This window comes from Scyliorhinus torazame, chromosome 13 (genome assembly GCF_047496885.1).
Source record: "Scyliorhinus torazame isolate Kashiwa2021f chromosome 13, sScyTor2.1, whole genome shotgun sequence".
Classification (NCBI taxonomy): Eukaryota; Metazoa; Chordata; class Chondrichthyes; order Carcharhiniformes; family Scyliorhinidae; genus Scyliorhinus; species Scyliorhinus torazame.
The window spans coordinates 176,949,905-176,976,020 of NC_092719.1; the positions used below are offsets into that span (position 1 = coordinate 176,949,905).

Here is a 26,116-nt window from a genome sequence, read left to right on the forward strand (position 1 = left end):
GAAGGGCGGCACAGTGGTTAACACTGCTGCTTCACAGCACCAGGGTCCCGGGTTTGAGAGAAGAGCGGTACAGTGGTTAACACTGCTGCTTCACAGCACCAGGGTCCCGGGTTTGAGAGAAGGACGCCACAGTGGTTAACACTGCTGCTTCACAGCACCAGGGTCCCGGGTTTGAGAGAAGAGCGGTACAGTGGTTAACACTGCTGCTTCACAGCACCAGGGTCCCGGGTTTGAGAGAGGAGCGGTACAGTGGTTAACACTGCTGCTTCACAGCACCAGGGTCCCGGGTTTGAGAGAAGAGCGGCACAGTGGTTAACACTGCTGCTTCACAGCACCAGGGTCCCGGGTTTGAGAGAAGGGCGGCACAGTGGTTAACACTGCTGCTTCACAGCACCAGGGTCCCGGGTTTGAGAGAAGCGCAGCACAGTGGTTAACACTGCTGCTTCACAGCACCAGGGTCCCGGGTTTGAGAGAAGGACGGCACAGTGGTTAACACTGCTGCTTCACAGCACCAGGGTCCCGGGTTTGAGAGAAGGGCGGCACAGTGGTTAACACTGCTGCTTCACAGCACCAGGGTCCCGGGTTTGAGAGAAGGGCGGTACAGTGGTTAACACTGCTGCTTCACAGCACCAGGGTCCCGGGTTTGAGAGAAGAGCGGCACAGTGGTTAACACTGCTGCTTCACAGCACCAGGGTCCCGGGTTTGAGAGAAGGGCGGTACAGTGGTTAACACTGCTGCTTCACAGCACCAGGGTCCCGGGTTTGAGAGAAGCACGGCACAGTGGTTAACACTGCTGCTTCACAGCACCAGGGTCCCGGGTTTGAGAGAAGGGCGGTACAGTGGTTAACACTGCTGCTTCACAGCACCAGGGTCCCGGGTTTGAGAGAAGGGCGGCACAGTGGTTAACACTGCTGCTTCACAGCACCAGGGTCCCGGGTTTGAGAGAAGAGCGGTACAGTGGTTAACACTGCTGCTTCACAGCACCACGGTCCCGGGTTTGAGAGAAGGGCGGTACAGTGGTTAACACTGCTGCTTCACAGCACCAGGGTCCCGGGTTTGAGAGAAGCATGGCACAGTGGTTAACACTGCTACTTCACAGCACCAAGGTCCCGGGTTTGAGAGAAGGACGCCACAGTGGTTAACACTGCTGCTTCACCGCACCAGGGTCCCGGGTTTGAGAGAAGCACGGCACAGTGGTTAACACTGCTGCTTCACAGCACCAGGGTCCCGGGTTTGAGAGAAGGGCGGCACAGTGGTTAACACTGCTGCTTCGCAGCACCAGGGTCCCGGGTTTGAGAGAAGCACGGCACAGTGGTTAACACTGCTGCTTCACAGCACCAGGGTCCCGGGTTTGAGAGAAGGGCGGCACAGTGGTTAACACTGCTGCTTCACAGCACCAGGGTCCCGGGTTTGAGAGAAGCGCGGCACAGTGGTTAACACTGCTGCTTCACAGCACTAGGGTCCCGGGTTTGAGAGAAGGACGGCACAGTGGTTAACACTGCTGCTTCACAGCACCAGGGTCCCGGGTTTGAGAGAAGGGCGGTACAGTGGTTAACACTGCTGCTTCACAGCACCAGGGTCCCGGGTTTGATTCCAACCTTGGGTGACTGTGTGGAGTTTGCACATTCTTCCCGTGTCTGTGTGTTTCCTCCGGGTGCTCCGCTTTCCTCCCACAATCCAAAGATGTGCAGGTTAGGCCATGCTATAATGCCCCTAGGTGGGGTTGTGGTGATAGAGTGGGGTATTGGGCCTAGATGGGGTGCTCTTTCGTAGCGTTGATGCAGACTAGATGGGCCGAATGTCCTCCTGCACTGCAGGGTTTCTATGAAACAGGAGTTGTTCTTTTTTTTTGAAAATTTAGAGTACCCAATTATTTTTTCCAATTAAGGGGCAATTTATCGTGGCCAATCCACCTAACCTGCACATCTTTGGGTTGTGGGGAAGAAACCCATGCAGCCACGGGCAGTGACCCAGGGCCAGGATTTGAACCCGGGTCCTCAGCGCCGTAGGCAGCAATGCTAACCATTGTGCCACGTGACGCTGGAGGTCTTTTTAAAGCACAGAAAGTTAGGGGGTGATTTGAAGCACAAAGTTAGGGGGTAGAAATGCTCAAAATCCTAAACGGTTTTGAAAAGAATAAATAAAGGGGGAAACTGTTTCCCAAGGATTGGCAACCAGAGGACACAGATTTAAGGAGGTAACTCCTTAAAAGAACCAAATGTGACATGGAGGAAAAAAAATGCCGCATTGTTATGATTTGGCTTGTGTTGTGTGAAAGGGCAATGAGAGCTGGTTCAGTCGTAATTTTCAAAGGGCAACTGAACAGATAAAGTTGAAAAATTGGTAGGGCTGTTGAGAAAAAGTGGAGAAGCAGCCTAAATGGATAGATCTTACAGAGGACTGGTTTAGCACAGTGGGCTAAACAGATGGCTTGTAATGCAGAACAAGGCCAGCAGCGCGGGTTCAATTCCCGTACCGGCCTCCCCTTAACAGGCGCCGGAATGTGGCGACATGGGGCTTTTCACAGTAACTTCATTGAAGCCTACATGTGACAATAAGCTATTATTATTATTAGAATCAGCACAGGCACAAATGGCCAAATGGTTTCCTCTGTCCTGGATCATTTGATGAGCTGTCTCTGGCTAATGCACTTCACATGAGTGAATAGACAAAGTCCATCTCATCCAGAAGAAGGCACCCCCCAATTTGCTGCTGTTTTATGAAAAGATGTTGTCCTCAGGTATTTAGAGCTCTTAATCATTTAGCACACATAAATCCTTTCTGGCTCCAGATTCCAATTGAATAGACAAGTTGAAATTCCGTGTTGAGAGTGCATTTCGGGCAATGTTTCAGGACAATGTTTCTGCAGGGGTATTTCCATACATTTCGAGGATTGGTTCTGCAGTAACCATAGGTGAAATTCTGAGGGAACTTTTGTTCAGAAGTGGAGGTATCAATCTTTCAAGCTCAGCCTTATTGTTTTCAGTTTGTTATCCCCTTTCTGAGACAGCTTTTTACCTGTTATGTAGTGAGTTTTTTAACGGACAAAATTGCGTAGTATGTAGATGTCAATCGTGAGTCAGTGAAAGATTTACATTTATATGTTCATATTTCATGTACACTAGCCACCTCAAAGTGCTTTACAATTAGTAAATTACTTTTTGAAGTGTAGTCCCTGTTGTGGGAAATGTGACAGCTGATATAAACTTGGTCAGATCCCACAAACAGCAATGTGATAATGATCAGTTAATCTATTTTAGTGATGTCTTTGGAGAAATAAGTACCAGGAACAGTTTCCTTATTCTACTTTGAAATAGTCTTTTACATTATGTGAGAGAACCGATAAAGTCTGTCTCATCCAAAAGATGGAGCCCCCAACAGTGCAGCAGTCCCCCAGTACTGCATTGGAGTGTCAACCTTGATTTTTGTACTCAGATCCTGGAGTGGGACTTGGATCCACAACCTTCTGACTTGGGAGGTAAGATTGAGCCACAGCTGGCATAGAGTTAGGAGGTTGTGGCGTTAAGTCATACTGCACAGCCTTGAACACTAAGTTGAGGCTGACACTTCAGTGCTGCACTGTCAGAACTATTGTCGTCTTGATAAAATGTTAAAATTAGAATTGCTTTTGTTCAGATCCCGAACAAGAACCCAACTATTTTTAATTTGTAAAACTGTGAGGAAATGTTACCGCATCACAGGAGTGCTAACACTGACCAATAGATATATTTTATGTTAAAATAAACTTTAATCACAGAAATAACCACATTAGCAGCAAATAAATAGTTTTTCAGTTAACAGTTACAACAGTTCTTAAGTAAAAGAAAACACCTTCACTTACTTCCTAAACCTGCCACTGTATTCCAATGAAGCAAACCAATCTATATTAAATACCACTCGTGAATAAAGATAACAACCAGGGTTTTACTTGCTTTTCTCTGTACAGAATGTTTGGCGAGGGAACCTTTCAAGACAAACTGAAACACCTCTTTTCAGATTAGAGTTTGAGGATCTACTGACTGTTCAGACAGACCTGGCTCCTCCTATTCACTACAGTATCTGTACCCAAAGCAGAAGTCATTCTTTTGTCTCTTCTTAAGAGATGTTCCTTGATTTGTTTAACCAGGATCAAACACAATACCTCTCATAGACTATCGATACCCCAGGGGTCCTTCGAATCTAAACAATATTCTATTAGCTAGCTATCTGGAAACAAGTAAATGGTTCTCAAGATCTATTATCAGAACATTTCACCTGCAAATCAATGATTACCTCACTTTTATGACAACTTAATCACCGCTCTAGCAGTCATACTTTGTATTGCATCTTAAGTCAGAATCTAATAACATTTCTGCAAAAAAATGTAAAATATGATAATTTCTTATATTCATCATAGTGTGTCCTCTTGTTTGGCACTCTTTCAATGGTGAAATAGGGAGCTCTTCCTGGTGTCACAGCCGGTATTTGAACCTCAACTGCCACAGATAATCTCATTATTATCAGATTATCGGACATCCAATACGGACAACAGAGGTTTTGGCCTGAACTTTCACTCCAGGTTTGGGAGTGCAGAGTCAGACCAAAATTCCTGCCTCCAAAAACCTGATAGAACATAGAACATAGAACAATACAGCGCAGTACAGGCCCTTCGGCCCACAATGTTGCACCGAAACAAAAGCCATCTAACCTACACTATACCATTATCATCCATATGTTTATCCAATAAACTTTTAAATGCCCTCAATGTTGGCGAGTTCACTACTGTAGCAGGTAGGGCATTCCACGGCCTCACTACTCTTTGCGTAAAGAACCTACCTCTGACCTCTGTCCTATATCTATTACCTCTCAGTTTAAAGCTATGTCCCCTCGTGCCAGCCATTTCCATCCGCGGGAGAAGGCTCTCACTGTCCACCCTATCGAACCCCCTGATCATTTTGTATGCCTCTATTAAGTCTCCTCTTAACCTTCTTCTCTCTAACGAAAACAACCTCAAGTTCATCAGCCTTTCCTCATAAGATTTTCCCTCCATACCAGGCAACATCCTGGTAAATCTCCTCTGCACCCGCTCCAAAGCCTCCACGTCCTTCCTATAATGCGGTGACCAGAACTGTACGCAATACTCCAAATGCGGCCGTACCAGAGTTCTGTAGAGCTGCAACATGACCTCATGACTCCGGAACTCAATCCCTCTACCAATAAAGGCCAACACTCCATAGGCCTTCTTCACCACCCTATCAACCTGGGTGGCAACTTTCAGGGATCTATGTACATGGACAACTAGATCCCTCTGCTCATCCACACTTTCAAGAACTTTACCATTAGCCAAATATTCCGCATTCCTGTTATTCCTTCCAAAGTGAATCACCTCACACTTCTCTACATTAAACTCCATTTGCCACCTCTCAGCCCAGCTCTGCAGCTTATCTATATCCCTCTGTAACCTGCTACATCCTTCCACACTATCGACAACACCACCGACTTTAGTATCGTCTGCAAATTTACTCACCCACCCTTCTGCGCCTTCCTCTAGGTCATTGATAAAAATGACAAACAGCAACGGCCCCAGAACAGATCCTTGTGGTACTCCACTTGTGACTGAACTCCATTCTGAACATTTCCCATCAACCACCACCCTCTGTCTTCTTTCAGCTAGCCAATTTCTGATCCACATCTCTAAATCACCCTCAATCCCCAGCCTCCGTATTTTCTGCAATAGCCTACCGTGGGGAACCTTATCAAACGCTTTGCTGAAATCCATATACACCACATCAACTGCTCTACCCTCGTCTACCTGTTCAGTCACCTTCTCAAAGAACTCGATAAGGTTTGTGAGGCATGACCTACCCTTCACAAAGCCATGCTGACTATCCCTGATCATATTATTCCTATCTAGATGATTATAAATCTTGTCTCTTATAATCCCCTCCAAGACTTTACCCACTACAGACATGAGGCTCACCGGTCTATAGTTGCCGGGGTTGACTCTGCTCCCCTTTTTGAACAAAGGGACCACATTTGTTATCCTCCAGTCCTCTGGCACTATTCCTGTAGCCAATGATGACATAAAAATCAAAGCCAATGGTCCAGCAATCTCTTCCCTGGCCTCCCAGAGAATCCTAGGATAAATCCCATCAGGTCCCGGGGACTTATCTATTTTCAGCCTGTCCAGATTTGCCAACACCTCTTCCCTACGTACCTCAATGCCATCTAATCTATTTACCTGGAGCTCAGCATTCTCCTCCACAACATTGTCTTTTTCCTGAGTGAATACTGACGAAAAATATTCATTTAGTATCTCGCCTATCTCTTCAGACTCTACACACAACTTCCCATCCCTGTCCTTGACTGGTCCTACTCTTTCCCTAGTCATTCGCTTATCCCTGACATACCTATAGAAAGCTTTTGGGTTTTCCTTGATCCTTCCTGCCAAATACTTCTCATGTCCCCTCCTTGCTCGTCTTAGCTCTCTCTTTAGATCCTTCCTCGCTACCTTGTAACTATCCATCGCCCCAACTGAAACTTCACACCTCATCTTCACATAGGCCTCCTTCTTCCTCTTAACAAGAGATTCCACTTCTTTGGTAAACCATGGTTCCCTCGCTCGGCACCTTCCTCCCTGCCTGACCGGTACATGCTTATCAAGAACACGCAGTAGCTGATCCTTGAACAAGCTCCACTTATCCAGTGTGTCCAACACTTGCAGCCTACTTCTCCACCTTATCCCCCCCAAGTCACGTCTAATGGCATCATAATTTCCCTTCCCCCAGCTATAACTCTTGCCCTGCGGTGTATACTTATCCCTTTCCATCCTTAACGTAAACGTCACCGAATTGTGGTCACTGTCCCCAAAGTGCTCACCTACCTCCAAATCCAACACCTGGCCTGGTTCATTACCCAAAACAAATTCGAATGTGGCCTCGCCTCTTGTTGGCCTGTCAACAAACTGTGTCAGGAAACCCTCCTGCACACACTGTACAAAAAACGACCCATCTAATGTACTCGAACTATATCTTTTCCAGTCAATATTTGGAAAGTTAAAGTCTCCCATAATAACTACCCTGTTACTTTCGCTCTTATCCAGGATCATCCTCGCCATCCTTTCCTCTACATCCCTAGAACTATTTGGAGGCCTATAGAAGACTCCCAACAGTGTGACCTCTCCTTTCATGTTTCTAACCTCAGCCCATACTACCTCGGAAGATGAGTCCCCATCTAGCATCCTCTCCGCCACCGTAATACTGCCCTTGACTAGCAGCGCCACCCCTCCCCCTCTTTTGCCTCCTTCTCTGAGCTTACTAAAACACCTAAACCCCGGAACCTGCAACATCCATTCCTGTCCCTGCTCTATCCATGTCTCCGAAATGGCCACAACATCGAAGTCCCAGGTACCAACCCATGCTGCCAGTTCCCCTACCTTATTTTGTATACTCCTGGCATTGAAGTAGACACACTTCAAACCACCTACCTGAACACTGGCCCCCTCCTGCGACGTCAAATCTGTGCTCCTGACCTCTATACTCTCATTCTCCCGTACCCTAAAACTACAATCCAGGTTCCCATGCCCCTGCTGCATTAGTTTAAACCCCCCCCAAAGAGCACTAACAAATCTCCCCCCCAGGATATTTGTGCCCCTCAGGTTCAGGTGTAGACCATCCTGTCTGTAGAGGTCCCACCTTCCCCAGAAAGAGCCCCAGTTATCCAGAAATCTGAATCCCTCCCGCCTGCACCATCCCTGTAGCCACGTGTTTAATTGCTCTCTCCCTATTCCTTATCTCACTATCACGTGGCACGGGCAACAACCCAGAGATAACAACTCTGTTTGTTCTAGTTCTGAGCTTCCATCCTAGCTCCCTGAAAGCCTGCCTGACATCCTTATCCCCTTTCCTACCTATGTCGTTAGTGCCAATGTGGACCATGACTTGGGGCTGCTCCCCCTCCCCCTTAAGGACCCGGAAAACACGATCCGAGACATCACGTACCCTTGCACCTGGGAGGCAACATACCAAACGTGAGTCTCTCACGCTCCCACAAAATTTCCTACCTGTGCCCCTGACTATCGAGTCCCCAATTACTAATGCTCTGCTCCTCTCCCCCCTTCCCTTCTGAGCAACAGGGACAGACTCCGTGCCAGAGGCCCGTACCCCATGGCTTACCCCTGGTAAGTCGTCCCCCCCACAAGTATCCAAAGCGGTATACTTGTTTCTCAGGGGAACGACCGCAGGGGATCCCTGCACTGACTGCTTTTTCCCACTCCCTCTTACAGTTACCCATCTATCTCCAATCTTTGGTGTAACTAATTCCCTGAAGCTGCTATCTATGACCCCCTCTGCCTCCCGAATGATCCAATGTTCTTCCAACTCCAGCTCCAGTTCCCTAACTCGGTCTTGGAGGAGCTGGAGATGGCAGCACTTCCTGCAGGTAAAATCAGCAGGGACACTAATGGCAGAAACATCCTGCAGGAGGAACATTGCACTCCCTTCCCTGCCATCCCTCTAACTTTCTACCAAGATCTGGCTAACAACTAAATTAAATTTTAAAAACAAAAAAAAATATTAATAACAATAATAAAATATGGTACTTACCTCACACCAATGGGTTTTATTATTAGGTTAGAGGAGGAGGGCGGGTGGGAGACACTACACGTGTAGTGTCTCGGGTTTCCTCTCCACCAGAATTTATTGGTGAGGGTCTTCCCAGAAGTCCTCGGGTCGACTTCCTGTTCCCACCTTAAACACTAAAATTAAAAAAAAATTTTTTAAAAATTTAAAGGAGAGACTTACCTCCCAGAAATCACTTCCGCACTGCCCCCGCTGAAATGGACTAGCCTGCTCCGCTCCTGCTGGAATCGACTGGGCCTGCAAGGTAAGTAAGTAGTTAATCAGTACTTACCTCGCCCAGGCAGCGACCTTTTAAACGGTCCCCTCTGCCTCGCAGCTCCCGCGCTTTTTCAAATTCCCGCGCTGTTTCTAAGGTCCCGGTTCTCTCTCCCGAACTAAACAGCTGACCTGCAAGGTAAGTAAGTAGTTAATCAGTACTTACCTCACCCAGGCAGCGACCTTTTAAACGGTCCCCTCTGCCTCGCAGCTCCCGCGCTTTTTCAAATTCCCACGCTGTTTCTAAGGTCCCGGCTCTCACTCCCGAACTAAACAGCTGACCTGCAAGGTAAGTAAGTAGTTAATCACTGATCTGAGGAAAGGGCCTTGGAAGGCCTCTCATAATATCCATAGCAATCTTATGCCCCTCTACCTATCCTCCATGGCCCTTTAAAGCCTCTGTGGCAACTTAGTGCCAAACCATGCCCCCCAAGCACCACCATTTTCTCTTAAAACCGCCGTGCCAACTCACCCAGTATCCACCATGGGCAGACGTCAGGACCCGTGCTGAAATTATAGTATGTAATTAAATGTCTGTGGAAGAATTCATCATTTAATGAGAAAACACTTTAATTGATTAAAAACCCATTGACTACATTTAACTTCCTTTAATCCCCTCTAAAAAACAAGCAATGGAATTGATAGTCCCACTTCAGAAAGTCTAGAATCACTTGGAGGTGTCGAATAAAGCATGAAGTGAAAGGAACCCCACTGCGATAATAGAAGTTTGTGAAATTAATCATGCTGCACTAATCTCAGGGTTATCTCAACAACAGAAAGAAAGAACAAGCACTGACGACAGTAATATTTAAAGCGCAGGGGTTTTAAGAGACTCAACAGCTTAACAGTTCCTTTTGACAGTTCCAATGTGTAGAACATTGTAGGTTCCTTAAATCACTGACATCAAAGACTTCCAATAAACATAGTTTATTGCTAGTCTCAACAGCTGCATACAGTACTTGTGCTCTGTTCGAGAGCTCGGGGGTAACTCCTGCGCACCCACCACATGGCCTCTTATGGAGCCACGTCATCAGGTTCTCATGTGACCTCTTGGTGTATGCAGTGCGTTTATGCACTTCTATGCACATTCATGTCTACTTTGAAACAATCCCTAGCCACCCCCAAAGGACAGATTCCCTCTCCAAAAGGCGTACCGGGGCGATATCCAAAAGGTTATCCCACCTGTCCAAGCAACTCATCAAAACTCCCACCAGGTCTAATCTGCAAATATTTAGGCAAGAAAACTAGCACAGAGAATCTGGAGGCATGGGGCGGGATTCTCCAATAATGGGGCTATGTCCCAACGCCAGCGTCAAAATGTGGCGTTTCACTCTGAGTGATTCTCCTACCTGTAGGGAGCTAGCAGAGCCTCGGAATGCTCCTCGCAGCTTTGGCTGCGGATACGGGGCCCTGCACTTCCGGTCGGGAGTCCGCGCATGCGCACAGACATGGCGGACCATGATGAACGAAGTAGGTCCTCCCATGATCGCGCGCGCCCGCGGATCGGTGCCGCCCGATCGCTTGCCTGGCCGTCTGTGAGGTCCCCCCCCGGTGAAGGACCTGTGAGGTGTCCCCCCCCCCCACCACCAGGGCGGCCGCGGACTGAATTCGCAGCCGCCACGTGATTAGAACCACGCCATCGGGAACTCGGCCAGTTTTCCTGGGAGAATCGCCGCGGGGGCCCCTGTCAATGGCCCCCTACCCGTGCCGCATAGACCGCGCGCTCGATTCGCACCGATTCTCCGGGCGCCGTGGGAGCAGATTTCGTCGTTGATGCCCATTCTCTGCCCCCGCGCTGATTGCAATTTTGGCGCCGAAGCTCGGAGAATCCTGCCCATGGTGAGGTGGGGCGTGATATACAGATCAGGGCATCATTTTTAAAAGGCAGCCCGATTAGTGCTAAAAAGAAATCCGCCCGCCATGAGCATCGAGGCGCCCCAACAGATTCCCAACACAAGCAGTGGGATGTGCCCACACCTCCTCCACAAGCACCGCAGTGCCCACCCTTCCCCCACAAGCATCAGAGCAAACCCCCCCCAACAGGCATCGGGCAACCCCACCCTTCGAAGCATCAGGGCACCCACCACCCTCCCCTTGTATTAAATCAGGGTGACCCCTCTCCCCCACAAGCATTGGGGTGAGCCCCCACAGGCATCTGGGTGATCTCCCTCCCCAACAAGCAGTGGGGCACCTCCAACCATACAGGCATCAGAGTGACCCACCCCTCCCAACCACTCATAAGGGGAACCCCTCAATGTTTGAAATAGCAGTGGAACTTAAGAATCATGTAGCATTGAAAGCTCTGTGACAGGTTTGTAGTCTAGCTGCTATCCACCTGCATAATGTATGGTACCAAATAAACCACATGTGAATGGAGTAGAAGTACTTTCTTCAGTGATGGTCTGATACTGTTACGGGCGGCCCGCATGGTCATATATGATAAGCAGCCTTGGGGAGCTAACCAATGCAGAAAAATTAAGATCTCTCTTTCATTGATGTTCGTCAACCTTAGAAACAGCCATTGGCTCTGGTAACAAGTAAACAGCCGACTGCAGAGATGTATTGTACAATGGCACATCTGGCATTTGCCACTTGTGGCCCACCAAAAGAAACCATATTCTCTAGCTGCCCCAGTGAACCATAAACAGCGTAATTAGAACTCCTGGGACATGTTCGGGTAACAGTGGTGTGGTTCATATAATTGACTTTTTGGATAGACATGGGGTCAGCTGGGTTTTCTAATGCTGGCCATAATATTCCAAATCTAAAATTCCTTATCTAAAGACAATTTTGTAAAGGAATGCACATACTATCCATTTTTTCCCCCCTTTGTGCGCTGCTTAAGTCCATGTTCTGGACCCTTGTAGGTGACACACAAATTGGGCTAACTCCTAGATTCGGCAAACTGCTGTATATTTGTTGCAATACTTAACCTAAGGTAAGAAGCACAGCTAAGAATTACTATATTACACTAAAAAAAATCAAACATTTGCAAAGGGTTATGTTACAAATAGGTTTATAAGATTTGGGGGGTTTGGGACTGTCTTTAATTTAGAATAAAATGAAGAGAGTCATGTGGTCTGTTCTGAAGCCTGCCTAATAGAATTATGTGGCTGTTAAAGATTAAAGGGAGGTCTAGTTTGTTTGCTGGATAGAAAGTGTAAGATGACTTCCGGTTGCGGCGATGCACTGCTAAGCCGCACGTTTTGGCAGCTCCCGTTCTAACGGACTTTTGGGCTCTTTTTGGGAGCCCCAACAGAAATGTTTTCAGACCAAACCCAGTGTGGGGTGACGAAGGAAGGTGTCCCCCCGGGTGTGTATGGAAAGGACCAGTGGCAGTGGTCAGATTGCGAAGGATCCTCTGGAGCAGCGGCAGAGAAGAGAAGGAATAAGCAAGATGGCGGCGGACGGAGCCCAGACGATATGGGGCCCGGACCAGCAGGAATTCCTCCGACGGTGTGTGGAGGAACTAAAGAAGGAGGTGCTGGCGCCGATGTTATTGGCAATCGATGGGCTGAAAGAAACACAAAAGGCCCAGGCGATAGAGCTCCGTGGGGGTGAAGGCAAAGGCAGCCGAAAACGAGGATAAGATACAGGGCCTTGTGGTAAAAATGGAGACGCATGAGGCACTACATAAGAGGTGTATCGAAAGGCTCGAAGCCCTGGAGAACAGCTCAAGGAGGAAGAACCTACGGATTCTAGGTCTCCCCGAAGGAATGGAGGGAGCTGACGTTGGGGCTTATGTGAGCACGATGCTCCATACGCTAATGGGAGCTGAGGCCCCCTTGGGCCCCCTGGAGGTGGAAGGGGCTCACCGGGTCTTTGTGAGAAGACCAAAGGCTGGAGAACTACCAAGGGCGATAGTGGTGAGATTTCACCGCTTCACGGACAGAGAGGCTGTCTTGAGCTGGGCCAAGAAGGTACGGAGTAGCAGGTGGGCGAATGCGGTGATACGAGTGTATCAGGACTGGAGCGCGGAGGTGGCGAGAAGGAGGGCGAGCTTTAATCGGGCCAAGGCGGTGCTTCACAGGAAGAAAATAAAATTCGGGATGCTGCAGCCGGCGCGATTGTGGGTCACGCACCAGGGCAAGCACTACTACTTCGAAACGGCGGATGAGGCATGGACCTTCATCCAAGAAGAGAAACTGGACTAGAACTGAGGGACTGATGTTGGGGGGAGACAACGAGGTTGATGTACAGAAGTGTAAATTGGGGAATGGGAGGTTTATAGTATCGAGACAATAGACGGGGAATTTTTCTCCCCTTGATGGGGGGACACGGAGAAATGTGGGCGCCGGTGGAAAAAGGGACTGAGAGGGGGGATGGGGAATGGGGGAGCTGCGCCATAGGGGGCGGGGCCGATAGGAAAGCGCAGGGTTTTTCCCGCGCTATGCAGATGATGGCGGGAAGATAGGCGCAGGAAGGAAGAGAGTTCCACGCACAGGGGGGTCAAGGAGAGAACGGGGGAAGCCGGGGTCAGTTAGATTTAGCTGACTTTCGGAAGCATCATGGTGGGAGTAACCATGCTAGATGGGGATCTAGCGGGGGGGTGGGGGGGGGTCAACTGGGTTGCTGCTGCTGAGAGCGAGGGGGAGCTGGCAAGAGAAGAGGTGGTCGGGACGGGAAGGCGCCGCCTGGGGGATGGGTAGGTGCGCGGGACCTGGACAGGGTGCTGGCCTAGAACAGGGGATGGCTAGTCGGACCGGCTGATCACGTGGCATGTGAGAGGCCTGAATGGGCTGATTAAGAGGGCCCGAGTGTTCGCGCACTTAAAAAGACTGAAGGCAGATGTAGTCATGCTTCAGGAGACTCATCTGAAGGTGGCGGATCAGGTTAGGTTAAGGAAAGGATGGGTGGGACAAGTGTTCCTCTCAGGGTTGGACGTGAAAAATAGGGGGGTGGCGATATTGGGGGGGAAACGGGTGTCGTTCGAGGCTAGGAATATAGTGGTGGATAACGGGGGTAGATACGTGATGGTGAGTGGTAGATTGCAGGGAAAGGAGGTTGTGCTGGTAAATGTATATGCCCCGAACTAGGATGACGTGGGATTTATGAAGCGGATGCTGGGACGTATCCCGGACCTGGAGGTGGGAAGCCTGGTAATGGGGGGGGATTTCAATACTGTGCTGGATCCAGGGCTAGACCGGTCTAGATCCAGGACCGGAAGAAGGCCGGCAGCGGCCAAGGTGCTTAAGGGGTTCATGGAGCAAATGGGGGGAGTGGATCCGTGGAGATTTGCTTGGCCGTTGGCCAAAGAGTTCTCCTTTTTCTCCCATGTCCACAAGGTATATTCCCGAATAGATTTCTTTGTTTTGAGCAGGGCACTGATCTCGAAGGTGGCAGGAACGGAGTACTCGGCCATAGCCGTTTCAGACCATGCCCCGCACTGGGTGGATCTGGAATTAGGAGAGGAGAGGGAGCAGCGCCCACTCTGGCGACTGGATGTGGGACTATTGGCGGATGAGGGGGTCTGTGGAAGGGTGCGGGGATGTATTGAGAGGTACCTGGAGGCCAATGACGATGGTGAGGTCCAGGTGGGGGTAGTATGGGAAGCGTTGAAGACGGTGGTTAGGGAGAGTTGATCTCCATTAGAGCTTACAAGGAGAAACAAGAGGGCAAAGAAAGGGAGAGATTCGTGGGGGAGATTTTGAGGGTGGATAAAAGATATGCGGAGGCCCCGGACGAAGGACTATATAGAGTGAGGCGAAGACTTCAGACGGAGTTTGACCTGCTGACCCCAGGAAAGGCAGAGGCACAGTGGAGGAAGGCACGGGATGAGATACGAATATGGGGAAAAGGCGAGCCGGTTGCTGGCCCACCAACTTCGCAAGAGGATAGCGGCGAGGGAGATTGGGGGAGTTAGGGATGAAACGGGAACTATGGAGTGGAGAGCAGGGAAGGTAAATGAGGTGTTTAAGACCCTTTATGAGAGGCTATATAGGTCCCAACCCCCGGAGGGAAAAGAGGGAATGCAACAGTTTCTGGACCAACTAAGGTTCCTGAGGGTGGAGGAGCAGGAGGTGGCAGGTCTGGGGGCGCCAATTGAGGTGGATGAGGTGACTAAAGGGCTGGGGAACATGCAGGCAGGGAAGGCCCCGGGTCAGACGGGTTCCCGGTGGAATTTTACACTAAATATGTGGACTTGTTAGCCCCGCTGCTGGCGAGAACCTTTAACGAGGCCAGAGAAAGGGGGACTCTACCACCGACAATGTCGGAGGCGACAATATCACTAATCCTGAAGCGGGATAAAGATCCGCTGCAATGCGGGTCATATAGGCCTATCTCACTCCTAAATGTAGATGCCAAGCTGCTGGCAAAGGTGCTGGCGACGAGGATTGTGTCCCGGAGGTAGTGCATGAAGACCAGACAGGGTTTCTAAAGGGGAGACAACTGAATGTCAATGTGCGATGGCTGTTGGGGGTGATAATGATGCCCCCAGCGGAGGGGGAGGCAGAGATAGTGGTGGCGATGGATGCAGAGAAGGCATTCGATAGGGTAGAGTGGGAGTATCTATGGGCGGTGTTGAGGAGGTTTGGGTTCGGGGAAGGGTTTGTCAGTTGGGTCAGACTCCTATATGGGGCCCCAGTGGCAAGTGTAGTCACAAACAGGCAAAGATCGGAGTATTTTCGGTTACATAGGGGAACAAGGCAGGGGTGCCCCCTGTCCCCATTACTGTTCGCGTTGGCAATTGAACCACTGGCCATAGCGTTGAGAGACTCTAAGAAATGGAGGGGGGTGGTTAGAGGGGGAGAGGAACATCGAGTGTCACTCTACGCAGATGACCTACTACTGTATGTGGCGGATCCTGTGGAGGGGATGACAGAGGTTATGCAGATATTGAGGGAGTTTGGAGATTTTTCGGGATACAGGCTAAATATGGGGAAGAGTGAGCTTTTTGTAATACACCCTGGGGACCAGGGAAGAGGAATAGACGCCCTGCCGTTAAGGAGCTTCCGATATTTGGGGATTCAGGTAGCTAGGAGCTGGGGAACTCTACACAAACTTAATCTGACGTGGCTGGTGGAGCAGATGGAGGAGGATTTCAAGAGGTGGGATATGCTGCCGCTCTCACTGGCGGGCAGAATGCAGGCGGTAAAAATGATGGTGTGGTGGTATGTATTAAGGGTAATGTGGTACCTGTGAAGCCGAGAGGCTATTGGCTGACAGGTCCTGGTTGGATCTGCCGACTTCTGGCTCCGCCCTGAAGGCGGAGTATAAGAGCCAGTGCTTCTCCCCGCAGCCTCATTCTGTTGCTGAGCTGCTGGGGACAAGTCTCGCTTAATAAAGCCTAGATCGACTTCATCGCTTCTCGTCTTGCGTAAGTCATTGTGCGCTACAATTTATTAAGCGAGCTTAAAAGTCTATGGAGCTCCGGATCGCCCCGGAGTGCCTGCTGATCAGCCCCCAGGCAGCGAACTCGCCAGCCGTATTCAAACACTGGCAAGCATGCTTTGAAGGCTACCTCCGAACGGCCCCCGGCCAGATCACGGAAGAGCAGAAAATGCAGGTCCTACATTCGAGGGTAACCCCGGAGATTTACTCGCTTATAGAAGACGCAGAGGATTTCCCGACGGCGCTCGCATTGCTGAAGGGCATCTACGTTCGGCCCGTAAACCAGGTCTACGCACGCCACCAACTCGCGACGAGACGGCAAATTCCCGGAGAATCGCTCGAGGAATTCTACGGCGCGCTGCTAATTTTGGGACGAGGCTGCAACTGCCCGCTGGTGAACGCGATCGAACACACGGACCTGCTAATTCGTGATGAATTCGTGGCAGGTATGAACTCTCCCCAAATCCGTCAAAGACTTTTAGAAAGAAAGTCGCTAGGACTCTCAGAGGCACCGGCCCTTGCAGCCTCCCTAGATGTGGCCTCCCAAAACGCCCGCGCCTATGGCCCCGACCGCGCGGCAGCCCCTTGGGCTCCGTGGACCCCCGTCACGACCAACTCCCCGGCACCCCCCCCCCCCCCCCCCTGGTTAAAGCGCCAGACCATCCTGGGGGGGCCCACTGCTATTTTTGCGGACAAGTGAAACACCCCCGGCAGCGCTGCCCGGCCCGTGCAGTTACTTGTAAAAGCTGCGGCAAAAAGGGCCATTTCGCGGCAGTGTGCCGGTCCCGGGGGGTCGCCGCAATCCCCGGAGAAGAACGAGGACAACAGATCCCGAACACCCCCCAACCCCTCCAGCGCCCCATGTGCGACCCGCGGGCGCCGCCATTTTGGGTCCCGGGCACCACGAGGGGAGGATGGGCGCCGCCATCTTGTGACCCCCCCAGCCACGTACGATTCATGGGGGCGGCCATTTTGTCCACCCCCGGCCGCGTGCGATTCATGGACGCCACCATCTTGGTTGACAACAAAGGACCCCAGCATCGACGGCTCCACGGGGTCCGAAGAAGACGCCGCGACACTACTACCACGACTGGCTTCGGTGACACTGGATCAATCGCGGCCCCGGACGCTCCAGATGACGACAACAACGGTGCTGGTCAATGGATACGAGACGCCGTGCCTGATCGACTCCGGGAGCACTGAAAGTTTTATTCACCCAGACACGGTAAGACGCTGTTTTCTGACCATCCATCCAAGCACGCAAAAGATTTCCCTAGCTGCAGGATCCCACTCAGTGGAGATCAAAGGGTTCTGCATCGCAAACCTAACGGTGCAAGGGAGGGAGTTTAAGAACTACAGGCTCTACGTCCTGCCCCAATTCTGCGCGCCCACATTACTGGGATTAGACTTCCAATGTAACCTTCAGAGCCTAACATTCCAATTCGGCGGCCCAATACCCCCACTCACTATCTGCGGCCTCGCAACTCTCAAGGTTGAACCGCCGTCCTTGTTTGCAAACCTCACCCCGGATTGCAAACCCGTCGCCACTAGGAGCAGACGGTACAGCGCCCAGGACCGGACATTTATTCGGTCTGAAGTCCAGCGGTTGCTGAAGGAAGGCATAATCCAGACCAGCAATAGTCCCTGGAGAGCCCAGGTGGTAGTCGTAAAGACCGGGGAGAAGCAAAGGATGGTCGTAGACTATAGTCAGACCATCAACAGGTACACGCAGCTAGATGCGTACCCTCTCCCCCGCATATCCAACATGGTCAATCGGATTGCTCAGTATAAGGTCTTTTCCACCGTGGACCTCAAGTCCGCCTACCACCAGCTCCCCATCCGCCCAGGTGACCGCAAGTACACCGCCTTCGAGGCAGACGGGCGGCTATACCACTTCCTAAGGGTCCCATTTGGCGTCACGAACGGGGTCTCGGTCTTCCAACGGGAGATGGACCGAATGGTTGACCAGCACGGGTTGCAGGCCACGTTCCCGTATCTCGACAACGTAACCATCTGCGGCCATGATCAGCAGGACCACGACGCCAGCCTCCAAAGGTTTCTCCAGACCGCTAACGCCCTGAACCTCACATATAACGAGGAGAAATGCGTTTTTAGCACAAACCGTTTGGCCATCCTGGGATACGTAGTGCGCAATGGAGTAATAGGCCCCGACCCCGAACGCATGCGCCCCCTTATGGAATTTTCCCTCCCCCACTGCTCCAAAGCCCTGAAATGTTGCCTGGGCTTCTTTTCATATTACGCCCAGTGGGTCCCCCAGTACGCAGACAAGGCCCGCCCGCTAATACAGTCCACTACCTTCGCCCTGTCGACAGAGGCTCGCCAGGCCTTCAGCCGCATCAAAGCGGATATCGCAAAGCGGAAATCGACGAGTCCCTCCCCTTCCAGGTCGAGAGCGACGCATCCGATGTAGCTCTGGCGGCCACCCTTAACCAAGCGGGCAGACCCGTGGCCTTTTTCTCCCGGACCCTCCACGCCTCAGAAATCCGCCACTCCTCAGTGGAAAAGGAAGCCCAAGCCAGAGTGGAAGCTGTGCGACATTGGAGGCATTACCTGGCCGGCAGGAGATGCACTCTCCTCACCGACCAACGGTCGGTAGCCTTTATGTTCGATAATGCACAGCGGGGCAAAATTAAGAATGACAAGATCTTAAGGTGGAGGATCGAACTCTCCACCTACAATTATGAGATCTTGTATCGTCCCGGAAAGCTGAACGAGCCGTCCGATGCCCTATCCCGCGGCACATGTGCCAACACACAAATAGACCGCCTCCAAGCGCTCCACGAGGACCTCTGCCACCCGGGGGTCACTCGATTCTACCATTTCGTAAAGTCCCGCAACCTCCCCTACTCTGTGGAGGAGGTCCGTACAGTCATCAGGAACTGCCACATCTGCGCAGAGAGCAAACCGCACTTTTTCAGGCCGGATAGAGCGCACCTGATCAAGGCTTCCCGCCCCTTTGAACGCCTCAGTTTAGATTTCAAAGGGCCCCTCCCCTCCACCGACCGCAACGCATACTTCCTGAACGTGGTGGACGAGTACTCCCGTTTCCCCTTCGCCATCCCCTGCCCCGACATGACAGCGGCCACAGTCATTAAAGCCCTTGGGCACCATATTCACACTGTTCAGTTTCCCCGCGTATATCCATAGCGACGGGGTCCTCCTTCATGAGTGACGAGCTGCGCCAGTTCCTGCTCAACAAGGGCATAGCCTCGAGCAGGACGACCAGCTACAACCCCCGGGGGAACGGGCAAGTAGAGAGGGAGAACGGCACGGTCTGGAAGACCGTCCTACTGGCCCTACGGTCCAGGGATCTCCCAGTTTCCCGGTGGCAGGAGGTCCTCCCGGACGCTCTCCACTCCATCCGGTCGCTGCTGTGTACCACCACTAACCAAACGCCTCATGAGCGCCTCCTTGTCTTGCCCAGGAAGTCCTCCTCCGGAACGTCGCTGCCGACCTGGCTGGCGGCCCCAGGACCCATCTTGTTCCGGAAACATGTGCGGGTGCACAAATTGGACCCGTTGGTCGAGAGGGTCCACCTTCTCCACGCGAACCCGCAGTACGCCTATGTGGCGTACCCCGACGGCCGACAGGACACGGTCTCCCTGCGGGACCTGGCGCCCACCGGCAAAACACACACACCACCGACACCGATCACCCCCTCGCTGCCACCGGCGCACCCCGCGACCGCCCCCTTCCCAGGGGGATCGGTCCTCCTCCCGTGCCCGCCCAGGAGTAAAACAGGAACAAACAGCGAAACGCTCCTGGAGACAACAACGCCCGAGCAAGCACCTGCACCACCACCGGGGCTGAGGAAATCAACGAAAAAGACCAGACCGCCCGCTCAACTCGTGGAATCCGCATGACACCAAGAAAAGCAAGAATGTTGTTGTAACAAAAAATCTTTTTGCTCGTATTGTAAATAGTTCTCACAAACTTGTACATAGCCCACTGTAGGGCTAAAGCTGTATTAACACAGTCCGAAATTTGTTCCAGGGCCAGCCTTGTAAACCCTTACCACCATGCGAACCACCACCCCGCCGGGTTCCTTGTTAACAAGGGGTAAATGTGGTGGTATGTATTAGGGGTAATGTGGTACCTGTGAAGCCGAGAGGCTATTGGCTGACAGGTCCCGGGTCCTGGTTGGATCTGCCGACTTCTGGCTCCGCCCGAAGGCGGAGTATAAGAGCCCGGGCTTCTCCCCGCAGCCTCATTCTGTTGCTGAGCTGCTGGGGACAAGTCTCGCTTAATAAAGCCTAGATCGACTTCATCGCTTCTCGTCTCGCGTAAGTCATTGTGCGCTACAGATGGTTCTCCCAAGGTTTCTTTTCGTGTTTCAATGTCTCCCCATTCTGATCACGAAGGCCTTTTTCAAGAAAATAGACAGAAGCGTTATGGGTTTTGTGTGGGCAGGGAAGACCCCGAGGGTAAGGTAAATAGTAAGGTAAAATAGTAAAGGTACAGCGTAGCAGGGACAGAGGGGGACTGGCATTGCCGAACCTGGACGACTACTACTGGGCCGCCAATGTGGCGATGGTTTGTAAGTGGATGAGGGAGGGAGAGGGGGCGGCGTGGAAGAAGCTGGAGATGGCGTCCTGTAAGGGAACGAGCCTAAAGGCGCTGGTGACGGCGCCGCTACCGCTCTCCCCGAAAAGGTATACCACAAACCCAGTGGTGGTGGCAACCTTAAGGATCTGGGGGCAGTGGAGGCGACACAGGGGGGTGATGGGTGCCTCGGTGTGGTCCCCGATCAGGAACAACCATAGGTTTGTCCCAGGAAGGATGGGTTCCAGAGCTGGCAACGGACAGGAATTAGGAGATTGAGAGATTTGTTTATTGACGGGATGTTCGCGAGCCTGGGAGCGCTGGAGGAAAAGTATGAGCTGCCCACGGGGAATAATTTTAGATACATGCAGGTGAGGGTGTTTACGAGGCAACAGGTGAGGGAATTTCCGCTGCTCCCGACACAGGGGATCCAAGATAGAGTGATTTCCGGGGTATGGGTCGGGGAGGGCAAAGTGTCCGAAATATATCAGGAGATGAGAGACGAGGAGGAGGCGCTGGTAGAGGAGCTGAAGGGAAAATGGGAAGAAGAGCTTGGGGAGGAGATTGAGGAGGGTCTGTGGTCTGATGCCCTAAGTAGGGTAAACTCCTCGTCCTTGTGTGCCAGGCTTAGCCTGATACAATTTAAGGTTCTACACAGAGCACATATGACGGGGGCAAGACTGAGCAGGTTCTTCGGAGTGGAGGACAGGTGCGGGAGGTGCTTGGGAAGCCCGGCGAACCACACACACATGTTCTGGTCGTGTCCGGCACTGGATGAGTACTGGAGGGGAGTGGCAAGAGTGATTTCAAAGGTGGTGAAGGTCTGGGTCAAGCCAGGCTGGGGGTTAGCTATATTTGGGGTAGCGGAAGAGCAGGGAGTGCAGGAGGCGAAAGAGGCCAATATTCTGGCCTTTGCGTCCCTGGTAGCCCGGCGAAGGATCTTACTCATGTGGAAGGAAGCGAAACCCCCCGGCGTGGAGGCCTGGATAAACGATATGGCAGGGTTCATAAAACTGGAACGAATGAAATTTGCGCTGAGAGGATCGGCTCAGGGGTTCTCCAGGCGGTGGCAACCGCTCCTTGACTATCTCGCGGAACGTTAAGGGAAAATAGATCGTCAGCAGCAGCCCGGGGGTGGGGGGGGGGAGGGGGGGAGCACTATTTTTTGTTACTTTGTTAGTTCACTATTTTATTTAAATAATGTTATTTATCAGTTATGGTGCTATTTTTAAGTTGATTTGTTAAGTGGAAAAATTCTGTTTGAAAACTTTAATAACATATATTTTTTTTTTAAAGTGTAAGGTGTTTAGACTTGGAGACAATGGCATCAGCATTTGTGTTTACAGTGGTTAGGTTGCTAGTCTTCAAAGTCCCAGGTAATTGTTGAAAATGTCAGGTTGTGAACAGTTTTGCGTTAAACTGTCCATTTATTTCCAAGATGAAGGAGAGTTTGGGTCTCACAGATTACTATTTAGCATTGCTACCTGGGTACAAGGACCATGGGCTGCATTCTCCGTTTTGGGGACTAAGTCCCCAAGCCGTCGTGAAAACGATGGTCTTTTACGCCAGGAAAACTGGCGTCAAAAGGCCACCGATTCCCTCTTTTCTGGGACTAGCAGGCAGCCGTCGTAGAGCTCGCAGCTCTAGCTGCCGATACGGCCCCCAGCACTTCCGGGTCAGAGGCCGCGCACGGCGACGGCCTGCAGCGGCCGCGCCTTGCTCCATGGCAGACTCAGCGCGGACCTGGAATGCCAAAATAATGCATCTGCCGCTCACATGCCTCAGACTGCCCGTCCACATTGCCCCCAGCCTGGAATGAAGCCCCCCACCCCCCACCCCCACCGATTGGCCCTCTCCCGACTGTGGTGGCCCTGGACTGAGTCCGCAACCGCCACGCAAGGATCCCGACGGTGTGAGCATGCGTAAGCCACGCCGTCGGGAATTCGGCCAGTCGGCAACGGAGCATTGCAGGGCGGTCCTCAGGCAATGGCCTGAGGCGGTGGATACTCGGCGCAGTACGCGATTTTGGTGTCGGGGAGTGGAGAATCCAGCCACATGTGTTTCATGTTGCCATGGAGATGGTCTTTGAGAGCGGTTAGAGCGCTCGGAAAACTATTGTGTGTTAGGGTTACAAGTTTCCCTTTATTAAAAAAATCAGTGCATCTTCCAGGATCTGAGGGAGGGCAACTAGAGACCAAGAGTCTCAATGATTCACCACTCAGGAATGTGGGTGAAAGTTTGCCCTCAAATTGAAAAGACCAAATTCAGGAGAATTTGAACAAAGGTTGGAAGATTCACCTAGTTTGTCGTAGAGCAAAGCTCTCCAGGAAAAGTGCCACCACGGAAGACAGGTGTGGGGTTAAAGGTTATTATGCTAGTGTTGCTATCTATTAATGGCTATAAATATGGCGATTAATAAGGTTGCCTTTCTTAATCTTAATGATTATACTCTCAGAGTCGCCAGGTACCTCTCGATACCGCCACAAGATTCAACCGAATACCGATCAAAGAGCCAATACACCAGTTAGTTAGTTCAAAGTCAATGGTACTTTATTTACACGCAGTATAAGACATAGGAGTGGAAGTAAGGCCATTCGGCCCATCGAGTCCACTCCACCATTCAATCATGGCTGATTTCAACTCCATTTACCCGCTCTCTCTCCATAGCCCTTAATTCCTCGAGAAATCAAGAATTTATCAACTTCTGTCTTAAAGACACTCAACGTCCCGGCCTCCACCGCCCTCTGTGGCAATGAATTCCACAGACCCACCACTCTCTGGCTGAAGAAATTTCTCCTCATCTCTGTTCTAAAGTGACTCCCTTTTATTCTAAGGCTGTGTCCCCGGGTCCTAGTCTCCCCTGTTAATGGAAACAACTTCCCTGCATCCACCCTATCTAAGCCATTCATTATCTTGTAAGTTTCTATTAGATCTCCCCTCAACCTCCTAAACTCCAATGAATATAATCCCAGGATCCTCAGACGTTCATCGTATGTTAGGCCTACCATTCCTGGGATCATCCGTGTGAATCTCCGCTGGACCCGCTCCAGTGCCAGTATGTCCTTCCTGAGGTGTGGGGCCCAAAATTGCTCACAGTATTCTAAATGGGGCCTAACTAATGCTTTATAAAGCTTCAGAAGTACATCCCTGCTTTTATATTCCAAGCCTCTTGAGATGAATGACAACATTGCATTTGCTTTCTTAATTACGGACTCAACCTGCAAGATTACCTTTAGAGAATCCTGGACTAGGACTCCCAAGTCCCTTTGCACTTCAGCATTATGAATTTTGTCACCGTTTAGAAAATAGTCCACGCCTCTATTCTTTTTTCCAAAGTGCAAGACCTCGCACTTGCCCATGTTGAATTTCATCAGCCATTTCTTGGACCACTCTCCTAAACTGTCTAAATCTTTCTGAAGCCTCCCCACCTCCTCCATACTACCTGCCCCTCCACCTATCTTTGTATCATCGGCAAACTTAGCCAGAATGCCCTATGATTTACTCGTGCACAATAACACTACAGGCTAAACTTTGTCTATCACTAACACCTATACTTAACTTCAGGTGGCCACTTAGGTCAGAGTAACAGTGGCCGTTGTTCGGATCTGAGGCTGTTGGGTTCGAAGAGGTAGCAGGAGTATAGCTATGGCCGTCCGTCTGGTAGCGAGCGTTGAACTTGAACTTATTGTTTCTGGTGGTGCAGGTGGAAGGGTCTCTCCAGTTGAGAGCCGATTCCAAGAGAGTGAACACATGGCGGGGTTACTTTTCTCGGGGGCTTCACGCGCTTTTAGGCGGGCTTTAAACTTGGTCCCAATTAATTGGGCAGCTTCTTGATCACCGCCATCGATCTGAGCCAATAAAAGGGCGGGTGCCTTGATGGCTGGGCGTGTCATAAGTGGCCGTTGGCCTTGCTTTGTTTGTATCTTCTTGCTGGGGTAGTGGCGCCGGAATGTCTGGGACGGTATCGGCTACCTGAGCACTAGTCTTTTGTTCATCGGAGATGGGCCATCAATGTGCAAATCGACCCAGAGTTTCGGTTCTGTCTGCAGCCTGTCTTCCAAATACACATTCAGGCTCTGTGCCTGCTTGTTACTTTGCATTGTCCATTTTTCCCTGTATGCTCTGCGAGCGTCCATTTTATATGCTGAAAGTGGCCATCCCAGATGGCTACACTAGGAAAGGAATGGATGTAAACCCTTGGGAGCTAAGAATCACTTTGGTCTGAGCTGGGGAAATTGAATGGTTACTTAAGAGATCAATGTAAAGTATACCTGTTAAGAGGGTTTTATGGTTGCGTTAAAAGTAAATGGGAAAAGTTCTGTTCTGTAGTTTGAACTATAAGTTGCCTACAATAGTGTTTAGTGAAGAGTGGTTTTAGCCTCTTGTTGTGTCATTTCATCTAGCAACTAGAAGTTTGACTTTTAATGTTATCGGTATCTACAGCATTCATAACAATTATGATAAAATTGAACAACCTTTTGCTTTGTTCTGTCACTATCAACCTTAATGAATTTTCTTTTCAAACTGTCAGTGCTGATGATATGGGGCACGATTCTCCAGAAAAATTTCTAAGTTCATTTGTAGCGGATTTTTCAGGGAGTTTCCGGCCGCCATCAAATGACACTTAGTCACCTTTTTGGGCCCTAGGGAGTTTCTCACCATTTTAGCTCGCACTTAGAATTTTTTATAGCACTGGGGAGCTGGGGCGAAATTCTCCCGAAACGGCGCGATGTCCGCCGACTGGCGCCCAAAACGGCGCCAATCAGACGGGCATCGCGCCGCCCCAAAGGTGCGGAATGCTCCGCATCTTTGGGGGCCGAGCCCCAACATTGAGGGGCTAGGCCGACGCCGGAGGAATTTCCGCCCCGCCAGCTGGCGGAAACGGCATTTGTTGCCCCGCCAGCTGGCGCGGAAATGACATCTCCGGGCGGCGCATGCGCAGGAGCGTCAGCGGCCGCTGACAGTTTCCCACGCATGCGCAGTGGAGGGAGTCTCTTCCGCCTCCGCCATGGTGGAGATCGTTGCGGAGGTGGAAGGGAAAGAGTGGCCCCACGGCACAGGCCCGCCCGCGGATCGGTGGGCCACGATCGTGGGCCAGGCCACCGTGGGGGCACCCTCCGGGGCCAGATCGCCCCGCGCCCCCACCAGGACCTCGGAGCCCGCCCACGCCGCCTTGTCCCGCCGTTCAAAAGGTGGTTTAATCCATGCCGGCGGGACAGGCAATTTATCGGCGGGACTTCGGCCCATCCGGACCGGAGAATCCAGCGGGGGGGCCCGCCAACCGGCGCGGCCCGATTCCCGCCCCCGCCGAATATCCGGTGCCGGAGACTTCGGCAACCGGCGGAGGC

The 26,116-nt window shown here is 51.3% G+C and overlaps 1 protein-coding gene across 5 annotated transcripts in view; it reads left to right on the plus strand.

Moving 5' to 3' along the window:
• The window catches only part of chdh (choline dehydrogenase), a 140,247-nt gene that overhangs the window by 105,235 nt on the left and 8,896 nt on the right, over nucleotides 1–26,116 (plus strand). The gene's annotated exons all lie outside the window — the stretch shown is intronic.